Genomic DNA, 14060 nt, shown 5'->3' with positions numbered 1-14060 from the left:
AGAACATTTTGTGGCAAGGGGCTATGCACCCGCCATGGTGGAGGTGGCATTTAAGCGGGATGTGTCTGTTTCCAGTCATAATGGGAACAAACAGGACAGGATTATATTCCCCACGACTTACAACACAGGGAGCAATTTCCTACGTTCCACAATTATGAAACACTGGCATATATTACAGCACGATCAAATCTTATCAGAGGCGTGTCGCGAACCCCCCATGCTTGCTTACAGATGGGGGAGGAATATTTCGGACACACTGATTAAATCTGATGACAAAAAGTTTTATCAAAATACCAACTTTTTAAGTATGGGGAAACCTGGTAACTTTAGATGCTGTAATTGTTCCATATGCCATAGCCTATGTCTAGGGGATACTTCCATCATCCTTTTACATCCTATTAAAATTAAGCATCGCATCACGTGTCGCACTATATATGTGGTGTATATTCTGAGATGCCCGTGTGGTTTGCTCTATGTGGGCAAGACGACCAGAAAGTTAAAGCAGAGATTCATCGAGCACAAAAGTGTAATTAAAAAGGGTACTGACCCCCCAGCACTGGTACAACATTGTGTGTTACATAGGCATCCCATAGCATCACTAAGGATCATGGGTATTGAAGTCGTACCCCCATGTAGGGGGGCTGTGGATAGGGACACTGTACTCCTCAGAAGGGGGGGCTTTCTGGATTTTTTAACCTTAAGACTTATACGGAAGGTGGTCTCAATGAGCAACTTAACCTGAAATGTTTCCTCGACAGGCGGTGATCGTGCGTATTTTGATGGACCTGCGTCACTAGGATCTCCCGTCTTGTTTAGTTACGTGTTTACGCACTATTTTTAGGAGAGCATTATTTATGTACCGTATGAACTGGTGGCATTGTCTTCTCATATTTGATGTATGTGTACTACACGTGTGTCTATGTTCAGGAGTTCTTCTTTATGTATCACCTTTTGCAGGTTTCACAGTACCTTTTAGTAGTATACACACTATTTTGTTATATGTGATGCTCACCATTTTTATAGCTGATACTGGGGTATTCATTATTGGCCCTTTATTCATATTTTTTTCATGTTGGGTTATGTCTGCCTTTGCTGGGTTGTTATCAGTAGTTCTGCCCGTTTGCTTTATTTTTTGCTGTCTTTGTGTGTTTGTGGCCACTCTGGTAAATTGATATAGTCATACTGAAGTTGTCTCCTTTATCTGCCATAGTGGAGGGTCTAGCAGAGATACGTGACTCCCCGGTCACAGGGTTTAGTCTGCGCATGTGCAGACCTCTGTTTCTAGCACTGGCAGGTTTCTTAAGGTATGACTTCATTTGCCAGTTATGTACCAGCAAGCCGGGACATGCAACTCCATAGGCTTACGATCGGAACTCTAGGGGAGTGGCTTGGGTGGCTGTGGCCACATGACGAGCTGCCCTCACGGAAGCTGCCCTTCTTCATGTGAATGGCGACACAGGCTCTGGTTTATGCCACGCATGCGCAGTTAAGAGTCGCGGCTATGACGTCATGCCTGCCTTGGCCTTCGCGCCATTCCCCACCTGTTACTACTCAGATAGGTAAGTGTAAGGGATATTTCAGGGTTCTTAGTATTGTTTGGTATCAGCTCTCGCCTTGACAAAGATTGCTTGTGCGCAGTCGAAACGTTGGATTTATGCTGGATTAAAGTTTCTGCTATTTTGGATAAGACCGTGTGCCTGGACTATTTTCCTTCCTGTGCCTGAATGTATAACCTGTGTGACATTCTCTCACCCCAGGAGTGGATCGGAAGATCGATTCCCATTAAAATAATAATTGTACGCGGGCTCACACCTGACTATACCCCTGTGGGCTGAGCTATGTTTTGGGAGACCCCACGGCCAGGAAGTAATAGCAGGGGTAGCCAACTCCAGTCCTCAAGAGCTACCAACAGGTTTTCAGAATATCCCTGCTTCAGCACAGGTGGCTCAATCAGTGGCTCAGTCATCTCAGCCCTAATTTCTCGCTATACACCATCTGGACTATTGCGTTCTGCTCAAAGATGTCGTCTCTCTACCCCCTTTTGTATCTAAAGCCCTCTCCTGCCTTAAAAAACGTTCTCAGTGACTGCCCCACAGCTCTGGAATGCCCTCCCCCCCCCCCAATACCCAACTAGCACCCTCTCTATCCACCTTTAAACACGCCTCCTTAACAAAGCATATGAGTAGCTCCGTGGCTGATACTTTACACCTCATACATAAACCTTTGCCCCCTGCAGACACACTTACCAGAACACCCTCCTACTGTCTCTGTACGTTCCCCCTACATACCAATTAGATTGTAAGCTCTTCGGGGCAAGGACTCCCTTTCCTAAATGTCACTTTTATGCCTGAAAGCGCTTCTTCCCATGATGTGTTATTTGTTATTTATATGATTGTCACGTTTATTACTCCTGTGAAGCGCTCTGTACATTAATGGCGCTATATAAATAAAGACATACATAACATCGTATAGCCAGGACCACCTGTATATACTTGATACTGTAGTTCTATTATTTACCCCCCAGAGGGCACTGTTGAGATGTTATGAGAAATGTATCTATGTAAATTTTGGTTGAAACCTTTGTAACGGTATTTCTGGCCCGGCCTGACCCACCCAATCTCACATTGGCCCCTGTGGTCTAACCGGTCCCCATTACAGTGTAGATATGCCTGATGGTGCACCTGTTGGCTACAGGACTCCTGAGTCTCCCGCATGATGGTGTGTGGGGAGGACCCGTCAGACAGGCAGCTGAGGTAGTGTGCTGAGTCTCACCTAGTTCCAGTGCAGCGCCTCCACCTCACCAGGGTCCCTGCGTCCGCAAGGGGATGATCCTGGCGAGGAACTCCTCCGTGGTGCTCCTCTCTGTACACTCATTCCAAATAGATACACGAGAGGGTTTCTGGCTGAACTCATCTTTATTGACTCGGCAGGGCAGCTGCCCTCCACAAGGAGTATCTTCAGCCACTCATCTCGCCAGTGCTCCCTTTAGATAGGTATATCACCTAGATCAGGGATTCACTATTCCCGCAGGAATCACTGTCCTGTGCCAGGTCCCTGGACACAGCCTCCCATGGAGTTACTATAACATAACTGACAGAATTCTTCCTCAACTGGACTTGAACTAGACAGCAACTCAGGTAGAACTTTCCAGCAACTAACTTTAGAACACAGTGCTGTGCCTTATGTAAGCTTCTGAGGCTGACACACCTCTGACATCACTAACCATGGAGTCAGAGCATGTGACCAGTCCCAGCCATACACAGAGCACCCCACCAGGGTGTGAGGGAAAACCTCCATGATTACTGCTGGCATGCCCACACTTACCAGGCCTTACTGCCAGCAGGAGAGATGACTGTAGGCATTTTACATGACCGCTACATTCTCCCCCTGGTGAATCCCATCGTCCTCGCTGGGACCTAAATTTAGATACCTCTTGCCAGGAAGCACTGCAACAGAAACATAATTAGGTTAACATCCATACAAATTTTCAGCATATTGTAAACATGACTTCAGTACATTCCGCCAAGCCCGCCCCGACCAGCAGCCATGAACCCGCGTAATGTCTCAGTACCCCCTTAATAATAGTGATCTGGGTCAGGTTTCCTCACTTCCCGGTTACCCATATCCAGGACCGTGACATAGTAATGCCTAGGCGATCCTCTCTCTGGCATATAGGTCACCCTATGTTTGTGAACATTTCTCCCTATGCTCCACACTCGCATCAGGGTGTCTATCCTTTCTTCCGCCTTCTTACCTACAATGGCGCTCCCCCTATTGACTAAATACAGCTCTATAGTCTCTTGGAGCCACTTTTCCCTATTGTCCTCAATTTCATCCATCAGGGGCTCCGGAACATAGGGATACTCCAACCCATGGGATTTTTTATACTTGACTATTATAGCCCTCTCCGCCCTACTGACCCTGATCAGATCAGCACTACCTGCCCTTCCAGGTAACACCCATGATAGGGGCTCATCAGAATCTACTGGGTCTGACAGAGTGTCAGGACCCATGGGCGCTATGTCTCTACGCTCCAGTTGGAACCACCTCTCCTGTAATTCCCTATCCCTCTGCTCGGGTGTGAACTCTCCCTCTCTCCACCAGAAATCCACCACGTCCTCCCGCCGGATGAGGAACCGAGTACGGTCCATCCATGCGGAGTACCCCTCAAATAGTGGAGCCCACCACCGGGTCTCCTTAAAGGGATTAGGCCCTGGTTCCCGGTCGTCGTCAAATGAAAATACCCCTGACGACCTTGTGGATCGCGAGTTGAACCACCTCGAGGACCCCGGAGCCTTTACTGCCGGTTGGGGTGCTGTATCCGCCACCCTCAATTCTCCCCCTCCCCGTGAATCACCTTCCGTAGCTCCACTGAGCTGCCTCTCCCCAGTCCGTTCTTCCTCCCCCCCCAAAGGTATGTCCACAAGTTCCAAGCTGGGCGGTGAACCCGGTGACCGTGTGATAGGGGTAGGGGCATTAGCTAGGGCATGGGTTTGGGTATAGGGGCATGGAACAGGACCCCACGGGGTTATTACCCGCTCTTGACTGTCCGTGGACCGGTCCAAGGAAGATGTCTCCTCGCCCTCATCAGTCCTGAACCCGTCTCTCCATTTTCTGGGCAATACGAGCGGTCGGGGACCTTCCCCCAATCGCCGAAGCGTCGCTGCTTCCCTTTCCTGGGTTCCGCCGTCGCCACCGGAAGTGACGTCCTCCCCGGAACCGGAAGCGTCGCCATCTCGCGTGGGACCCCCATGCGGGATCTCTTCTTCCACGACGACATCCGGTTGCTCCGCCGTCGCCACCGGAAGTGATGCCGTCCCTCCACGTGCGCCTGAGGCCTGGCGCGGCCCTTCCAGCTCTATGCCGTCTGCTGCAACCAGGTAAGTAATAGCGCTGCTTGGCTTACCCGTCCGCAGGGGTGTAGGCGTCTCTCTCCCATCTCCGCCATGTCCTGGGGTGGCAGGACTCCGTCGGTCGGATCGCCGATCTGCGGGGGACGTCCGGTCACTCACCCCACGGGGCGTCGTTCTTCCCGTCTGTCTTTTCCGCTCCGTTTTTGCTACCGCCAGCTCACGGAGGTCCTCATCAGAGTAGACCCCTCGCCCCGACCTAGGGGTCTCGGGGCGGGGTGAAAGTCTCTTTGCCCCTGTCGCGGGGTTTAATCCAGCCGCCTCAATGGCCAGTGACCCAGCCGACTTGACCGGCTCCAGTCCCCTGTCTCCGGGACTCGCGCGGTTGATCCACAGCGCGCCCGGGGACTCAGCAGAGCGCCGTGTCACATCCACCGGGGGGTCAGCAGGCTGTATTGGGATGAACGTGGGCATAGGCCACAGATACAAAGTCCCGCAATGAGGGCAACGTGCCGCCGTGTTGACCGTGCCTCCGGGCAGCCCGCATTGTAGGCAGAGCCCGACCACCGTCTCAGTATTGGCCACCCTCACCACCAGCACCCCGCCGGGCACTGAGTAGGGCTGGGTGGAGACCATAGTGCCCACAGTGGAGGAGCAGGCCATTCTTTGTACAGGAGTCACTTCCTGTACAGGTCTCTCCTTCTCTGTGGTTCCTCGCAACTGACTGGTGGAAGTTGCTGGATCCGCCACTCCCTGCTTCGGCTCCTCCCTTCTCTGACAGAGTTGGAACCCGCCCCCAGGGGTTGCAATAATGGGCGGGTCCCACAGGGGAATATCATGCCCCTTAATTAAGGCCGCACCTCTCTCAGTCCTGGTGGGCGCGGTCTGCGTTTTCGCGCCAATTTCCCCACAAGGGTGGGGGTCTTTTCCCGCGGCTAGTTCCCGCCTTCTCCTGGCAGCCGCCCTCTGTGCAAGATAACCATCCTTTTTGCACGGCTCTTCCACGGCCGGAACTACTTTTTGTAGTGGCGCCGTCTGGATATCAGTCCCTGGGCCCAGTGGGTGCATTCCCACAGGCCATAGTTGAAAGTCACTCCCCCTGGTAGAAATCAGGGGAGGGTCCCATAGACTAAGCGGTTGACTCAGCACAGGGGCTGAATTAGTCACTGTCCATCCCGGCGCAGCCATAGCTTTCGCGCCATGCCCCCCATCAGGGCGGGGCTCTGCTGTTCGCGCCATTCCCGGCCAGCTCTGTGCAAGTCCTGCAGCAGCCATTTTTTCTGCGCCTGGCCCATGCGGTTTCCCTAGCAAGCGGGAACCGCCATTTTGGTTGACTTTTGAGCCCACAAAGTCCATCTGTTTGCTCTCCTCACGGGGTTCTCCCCCAATTATTGCAATGTCCTCACACTCTTCAAAGGTGGCCCCTCGCTGTCCCAGGCAGGATAAAAACGGGGCAGCCACGGCCTTTGCTCCGCTCCAGAGCAAACTCGTTAAGGACAATTCAGCGACAGTCTGCTCTTCAGTGGGTTGCACGCCACGGGTGCCCTCCCCATCAGCCTCTGTCCGCCATTTTACGTTCTCCGCGCCACGCGGATCCTCCATTCTTGCGGTCGCCATTTTCTCGCACCAACTATCGTACATGGGGCTCCGTTCTGCGGGGCAGCCACCACACCGGTACAATAAAGATTAGCTTCAGATGCACCACCACATGTGTACCTTATCTAGGTGTGACCCAGTGTTGCACTACCTCAGGCTAGGCTCACTCTCTCAGTGTCTGCTGTATCACCTTCCTCCCAGTCTGTGCTCCCTACGGTGAGTGTCTGGAATGGGCTAGGTACTCTGGCTCTGCCATGCAGTACTTGGGGCGTCTACCTGTCTTGGTCAGCCTAGCGCAGACCCTCTCCAGGACTCCTGACCATGTTAACAGGCTATCCCTTCAGGCATCCTACCAACTAGCACTACCTCAAGGTGACTCGGTCAGCTATAGCCCGGCTCCAAACCCCTCACTCCTTTCAGGCCCCTAGGTCGTCCCTGCGAACTGACAATACCCCGTCAGCCCCCTGACCACCCCTAGGTCCGTCCCTACGCAGCACAGAGTGGCAGCAGACTCTCTCCCTGTTTCCCAGTGTGCCTAGCTAGAGCCTGTCCTGATGACAGATCTGATCTCAGCAGCTCGCCTCCAAATGTAACGGTATTTCTGGCCCGGCCTGACCCACCCAATCTCACATTGGCCCCTGTGGTCTAACCGGTCCCCATTACAGTGTAGATATGCCTGATGGTGCACCTGTTGGCTACAGGACTCCTGAGTCTCCCGCATGATGGTGTGTGGGGAGGACCCGTCAGACAGGCAGCTGAGGTAGTGTGCTGAGTCTCACCTAGTTCCAGTGCAGCGCCTCCACCTCACCAGGGTCCCTGCGTCCGCAAGGGGATGATCCTGGCGAGGAACTCCTCCGTGGTGCTCCTCTCTGTACACTCATTCCAAATAGATACACGAGAGGGTTTCTGGCTGAACTCATCTTTATTGACTCGGCAGGGCAGCTGCCCTCCACAAGGAGTATCTTCAGCCGCTCATCTCGCCAGTGCTCCCTTTAGATAGGTATATCACCTAGATCAGGGATTCACTATTCCCGCAGGAATCACTGTCCTGTGCCAGGTCCCTGGACACAGCCTCCCATGGAGTTACTATAACATAACTGACAGAACTCTTCCTCAACTGGACTTGAACTAGACAGCAACTCAGGCAGAACTTTCCAGCAACTAACTTTAGAACACAGTGCTGTGCCTTATGTAAGCTTCTGAGGCTGACACACCTCTGACATCACTAACCATGGAGTCAGAGCATGTGACAAGTACCAGCCATACACAGAGCACCCCACCAGGGTGTGAGGGAAAACCTCCATGATTACTGCTGGCATGCCCACACTTACCAGGCCTTACTGCCAGCAGGAGAGATGACTGTAGGCATTTTACATGACCGCTACACCTTATTCCAGCTTCAAATCGCAGAATAACCAGCCTCACCCTGAAGCTTCCTCTAAGCCTGACGAAAAGGCCAGGGGGTGTTGAAATGTGGCTCTACTGTGCACGTATAACAGTGTGTGTCTGCTGACGTTTCCTTTCCCGGTGTGTGCTGATGTTTCCTGTATTGCTGCTTTTTTGATACATTAAAGAAGAAACTAGGCGAGACCAAAAGCAAAACGTGAGTCCTTCATTTGTATTATTTTTCTGTGCTGACCCAGTCTGGGTTTCTTGTTTAGTTGTAAGCATCTTGCGGTGAGGATGCAGGATCATAGCACCTCCAGCTGAATTGTGTTAGAAGGGCGAGTGCTTGTTCATTCTATTTTTTTTTTTAATTTGAAGAAAAAGGTGACCCCCTGTGCTCCTGTGCGCGTCACGGGGAGGAAGCAGGGAACGGGGAGATGCGGGGTGGCAGATGTCTGAGACGTGAATGTGCTGCTGACAAGTGATATCGCTCCATTGTTGGTTTGATCATTTATTTATAAAATGTTTTAGCAGGAATTATAGGCTAAGGGCTGGGACCCGCTGTGGCTGGCGGTGCGGGCGGCCGCGTGAGCGTTCCCCACCAGCAGGGGAATCCACCCGAGCCGGTCCCAGTCCCCCCTCGCTGCACGGCTCACAACGCGCTGTGACGCGTCAGCCGCCAGGGGATGCAAGAAACTTGTGATCCCGAGCGGTGATGCGTCACGTGGTGCGCTGATGAGCCAATCAGCGGCAGGGGCGGGAGCTGTCAGACAGCTTCCTACACAAGGTGATGTGTGTGTGTGTGTGGGAGGGGGGGGAGTAGCGGGTCCCTCCGCTCAAACCACGCCCCCCTCCTCCCACTCCCGCCCCCGCCCCCCATCCACTCCCTACAGACCGCATATCGCGGTCTGTGTCTGTCAGCACCCCGTCTGTCTGCAGTGCGGGCGCGCTGACTGAGGGAGCGGGGCCTTAGCCTTAAGCAGTAAAATACTGGGCATTACTGATGATTTTCTCCCCTCACCTCTCCCCCCCTCACCTTCTCCCCCCTCACCTCTCTCCCCCCTCACCTCTCTCTCTTCCCCCCCCACCTCTCTCTCTTCCCCCCCCTCACCCTCTCTTCCCCCCCCTCACCTCTCTCTTCCCCCCTCACCTCTCTCTTCCCCCCTCACCTCTCTCTTCCCCCCTCACCTCTCTCTCTCCCCCCTCACCTCCCTCTTCCCCCCCCCCTCACCTCCCTCTTCCCCCCCCTCACCTCCCTCTTTCCCCCCTCCTCACCTCCCTCTTCCCCCCCCCTCACCTCCCTCTTTTCCCCCCTCACCTCCCTCTTTCCCCCCTCACCTCCCTCTTTTCCCCCCTCACCTCCCTCTTTTCCCCCCCCTTCACCTCCCTCTTTCCCCCCCTTCACCTCCCTCTTTCCCCCCCCTCACCTCCCTCTTTTCCCTCACCTCCCTCTTTCCCCCCTCTCACCTCCCTCTTTCCCCCCTCACCTCCCTCTTTCCCCCCTCACCTCCCCTCCCCTCCATCTTTCACCTCCCTCTTCCCCCCCTCACCTGCCTCTTTCCCCCCCTCACCTCCCTCTTCCCCCCCTCACCTCCCTCTTCCCCCCCTCACCTCTCTCCCCCCCTCACCTCTCTCTCCCCCCCCTCACCTCTCTCTCCCCCCCTCTCACCTCTCTCTCCCCCCCTCACCTCTCTCTCCCCCCTCACCTCTCTCTCCCCCCTCATCTCTCTCTCCCCCCCTCACCTCTCTCTCCCCCCCTCATCTCTCTCTCCCCCCTCACCTCTCTCTCCCCCCCTCACCTCTCTCTCCCCCCCTCACCTCTCTCTCCCCCCCTCACCTCTCTCCCCCCCCTCACCTCTCTCTCCCCCCCTCACCTCTCTCTCCCCCCATCACCTCTCTCTCCCCCCTCACCTCTCTCTCCCCCCTCACCTCTCTCTCCCCCCCTCACCTCTCTCTCCCCCCCCTCACCTCTCCCCCCCCCTCACCTCTCTCTTCCCCCCCCTCACCTCCCTCTTTCCCCCCCCCTCACCTCCCTCTTTTCCCCCCCTCACCTCCCTCTTTCCCCCCTCACCTCTCTCTTCCCCCCCTCACCTCCCTCTTTCCCCCCCCTCACCTCCCTCTTCCCCCCCTCACCTCCCTCTTCCCCCCCTCACCTCCCTCTTCCCCCCTCACCTCCCTCTTCCCCCCTCACCTCCCTCTTCCCCCCTCACCTCCCTCTTCCCCCCCTCACCTCCCTCTTCCCCCCTCACCTCCCTCTTCCTTCCCCCCTCACCTCTCTCTTTCCCCCCTCACCTCTCTCTTTCCCCCCTCACCTCTCTCTCCCCCCCCTCACCTCTCTCCCCCCCTCACCTCTCTCCCCCCCCCCTCACCTCTCTCTCCCCCCCTCACCTCTCTCTCCCCCCTCACCTCTCCCTCCCCCCCCTCACCTCTCCCCCCTCACCTCTCTCCCCCCCTCACCTCTCTCCCCCCTCACCTCTCTCTCCCCCCTCACCTCTCTCTCCCCCCACCTCTCTCTCCCCCCCTCACCTCTCTCTCCCCCCCCTCACCTCTCTCTCCCCCCCCTCACCTCTCTCTCCCCCCCCTCACCTCTCTCTCCCCCCCCCTCACCTCTCTCTCCCCCCCCTCACCTCTCTCTTACCCCCCCCCCTCTCCTTCACCTCTCTCCCCCTTACACCTCTGTTCCCCCCCTAAACCTCTCTCTCCGGCCCCTCAGCCTTCTCATCTTCCACTTTACTTCTTTTTCCTACACAGGTATATACACTGATAAAAATCAATGACTACAAAAATGTATCTTTTTTATGAAAAATTAAAAATAAGCCTATAATAGTAATAATCCCCTCAGAACAGGGCATTACAGGCCAGTAATGCCCTGTTCTTTGTGGATTATTACTTAATTATAGGCTAAAGCTGTAAAATTCCAGGCATTATTGAAATCCCTGCTCTCTGATTGGTTAAAATTCTGGGCATTATTCATTCAGTAATGCCCGGAATTTTTGGCAGCTTGCCAAGTGTTTATTTCCAAGTGTTTATTTCTAGTCAATCAGCTTTTCTTTTGTCAGAACAGCTCTGAGATACGGCAGTGGATTGGTCAGGAGGCAGGAACAGCTCTCAGACAGGGCAGGGGATTGGTCAGGAGGCAGGAACAGCTCTCAGACAGGGCAGGGGATTGGTCAGGAGGCAGGAACAGCTCTCAGACAGGGCAGGGGATTGGTCAGGAGGCAGCTCTCAGACAGGGCAGGGGATTGGTCAGGAAGCAGCAGCCAGGCAGTGACTCCTCCGCTCCGTCTTGAAAAGAGCTTCACGGACACACTGAGAGGAGGAGAGAGTGTGTTTGTAGATGCAAAGTAAGTGTCTGTCTGCAGAGTTTGTTTGTAGCTGCAGTCTTTGTCTATCGTGTGTGTCTGTGTGTGTGTGTGGCTGCTGCTGCTGCAGAGTGTGTGCATGTATGTAGCTGCTGCAGAGTGTGTGTGTGTGTGTGTGTGTCTGCTGCAGAGATTGTACATGTCGGCTGCAGAGTTTGTGTGTCTGCTGCAGAGTTTGCGTGTGTGTAGCTGCAGAGTTTGTGTGCGTGTGTGTAGCTGCAGAGTGTGTGTGTGTGTAGCTGCAGCGTTTGTTTGTGTGTGTGTGTGTAGCTGCAGAGTTTGTGTGTGCACGTGTGTAGCTGCAGAGGTTGTGTGTGTGTGTGTGTGTGTGTAGCTGCAGAGTGTGTGTGTAGCAGCACCTTGTGTGTGTGTGCAAAGATGCAGTGTGTGTGGTGCTGTTGTGTTGTATGTGTGTGTAGCAGCAGAGTTTGTGTGTAGCAGCAGTTTGTGTGTGCGTAGAGCTGTGGTGTGTGTAGAGCTTGTGTGTGTGTGTACACAGAGGGGGCGGCAGTGTGTGGATATAGAAATATGCAAAAAGTGTACGAGTGCGCCCGGAGAACCAAGTTTGAAAAAAAATCAGTGCACAGAATGAAGGGCTGTGTGGAATGAATAGACAAAATGAGAGGGTACGATGAAAACCTGGAATGGGGGTGAAACTGATGTAAACTGGGTCCCTCCTAGCAATTTAAGGGATGACCAGTGAAATAAAATGAATGCCTATAGGAATAAAAAAAAACCTAAGTTATGCAAATAAACCACAAAAAAAAAATCACTATTGAGAAAAAACACATGACATGAACCAAAGAGGAGCTCATCCAGGGTCTTGATCAATAAGTATATTGAATTGTGGAAAGATGTTGAATAATAAAGTTAAATATTGATAAACCAATGTTGCACTCTTGAATGTTTGGTGTAAAAAAGAAGTCTATATCATATGCAGAACAATTGCAGCCTCCAGATAAAAGATACCCAATCCTATGTGAAGTGGAAACCTCGAAGAAAGAAAATAGAGAAGGCGCAAAAAATAAGGCAATGAAAAGAGACAACTTTATAAATGAAAAAAATATTATAACATATGTAATAAATAATAATAATAAAAAATCAAGGATGCAAAAATGAAAGGTTGTGACAATATAACACAAAAACAACTTTGCCTGAAAGATGCTGCTGGTCTGTATGGAGGTGGTAGTTTAGGACACTGAGATCATTACACAAGGCTCCATGCTTTCTGCCCATCAGGATGCACCGGATATGAACAGCTTTGAGTTGTCATGGCTTTGAGTGAGAGCTGCTCTCAGACAGGGAAGGTGATTGGACAGGAGGCAGCAGCCAGGCACTGACTCCTCCCCCCTCCCAACCTGCAGCCGGGCACTGACTCCTCCCCCCTCCCTGCCTGCAGCCAGGCACGACTCCTCCCCCTCCCTGCCTGCAGCCAGGAACCGACTCCTCCCCCACCCTGCCTGCAGCCAGGCACCGACTCCTCCCCCCTCCCTGCCTGCAGCCAGGCACTAACTCCTCCCCCTCCCTGCCTGCAGCCAGGCACCGACTCCTCCCCCTCCCTGCCTGCAGCCAGGAACCGACTCCTCCCCCACCCTGCCTGCAGCCAGGCACTGACTCCTCCCCCTCCTTCCCTGCAGCCAGACACTGACTCCTCCCCCTCCTGCGGCCAGGCACTGACTCCTCCCCCTCCTTCCCTGCAGCCAGACACTGACTCCTCCCCCTCCTGCGGCCAGGCACTGACTCCTCCCCCTCCCTGTCTGCAGCCAGGCACTGACTCCTCCCCCCTCCCTGCAGCCAGGCACTAAATCCTCCCCCTCCCTCCCTGCAGCCAGGCACTGACTCCTCCCCCTCCTTCCCTGCAGCCAGGCACTGAGACCTCCCCCTACCTGCAGCCAGGCACTGACTCGTCCCCCTCCCTGCCTGCAGCTAGGCACTGACTCGTCCCCCTCCCTGCCTGCAGCCAGGCACTGACTCATGCCCCTCCCTGCCTGCAGCCAGGCACCGACTCCTCCCCCTCCCTACCTGCAGCCAGGCACCGACTCCCCCCCCCTCCCTCCCTGCAGCCAGGCACTGACTCCTCCCCCTCCCTCCCTGCAGCCAGGCACTGACTCCTCCCCCCCTGCGGCCAGGCACTGACTCCTCCCCCTCCCTGCCTGCAGCCAGGCACTGACTCCTGCCCCTCCCTGCCTGCAGCCAGGCACTGAATCCTCCCCCTCCCTCCCTGCAGCCAGGCACTGACTCCTCCCCCTCCCTACCTGCAACCAGGCACTGATTCCTCCCCCTCCCTCCCTGCAGCCAGGCACTGACTCCTCCCCCCTCCCTGCAGCCAGGCACTGACTCCTCCCCCTCCCTGCGGCCAGGCACTGACTCCTCCCCCTCCCTCCCTGCAGCCAGGCACTGACTCCTCCCCCTCCCTCCCTGCAGCCAGCCACTGACTCCTCCCCCTCCCTGCCTGCAGCCAGGCACCGACTCCTCCCCCTCCCTACCCGCAGCCAGGTACTGACTCCTCCCCTCCCTCCCTGCAGCCAGGCACTAACTCCTCCCCCTTCCTCCCTGCAGCCAGGGACTGACTCCTCTCCCTCCCTGCAGCCAGACACTGACTCCTCCCCTCCCTCCCTGCAGCCAGGCACTGACTTCTCCCCCATCCTGCCTGCAGCCAGGCACTGACTCCTCCCCACCCTGCCTGCAGCCAGGCACTGACTCCTCCCCCTCCCTCCCTGCAGCCAGGCACTGACTCCTCCCCCTCTCTGCCTGCAGCCAGGCACTGACTCCTCCCCCTCCCTCCTGCAGCCAGGCACTGACTCCTCCTCCCCCTCCCTCCCTGCAGCCAGGCACTGACTCCTCCCCACCCCTGCCTGCAGCCAGG

The 14060-nt window shown here is 55.0% G+C and overlaps 1 protein-coding gene across 2 annotated transcripts in view; it reads left to right on the top strand.

Moving 5' to 3' along the window:
* The first annotated feature begins 1276 nt into the window (after positions 1-1276).
* LOC142490481 (uncharacterized) overlaps positions 1277-14060 on the top strand; it is a 32236-nt gene continuing 19452 nt past the window's right edge. The window contains exons 1-2 of one of the 2 annotated variants that reach the window (XM_075592837.1): positions 1277-1559; positions 7844-8049. The gene's annotated coding sequence lies outside the window, so the exon portion shown is untranslated. The remainder of the gene's footprint in view (positions 1560-7843; positions 8050-14060) is intronic. The other variant, XM_075592836.1, reaches the window with a different exon arrangement.

This window comes from Ascaphus truei, chromosome 3 (assembly GCF_040206685.1).
Source record: "Ascaphus truei isolate aAscTru1 chromosome 3, aAscTru1.hap1, whole genome shotgun sequence".
In the NCBI taxonomy this organism is placed as follows: Eukaryota; Metazoa; Chordata; class Amphibia; order Anura; family Ascaphidae; genus Ascaphus; species Ascaphus truei.
This window is presented reverse-complemented; position numbering and strand designations above follow the sequence as displayed.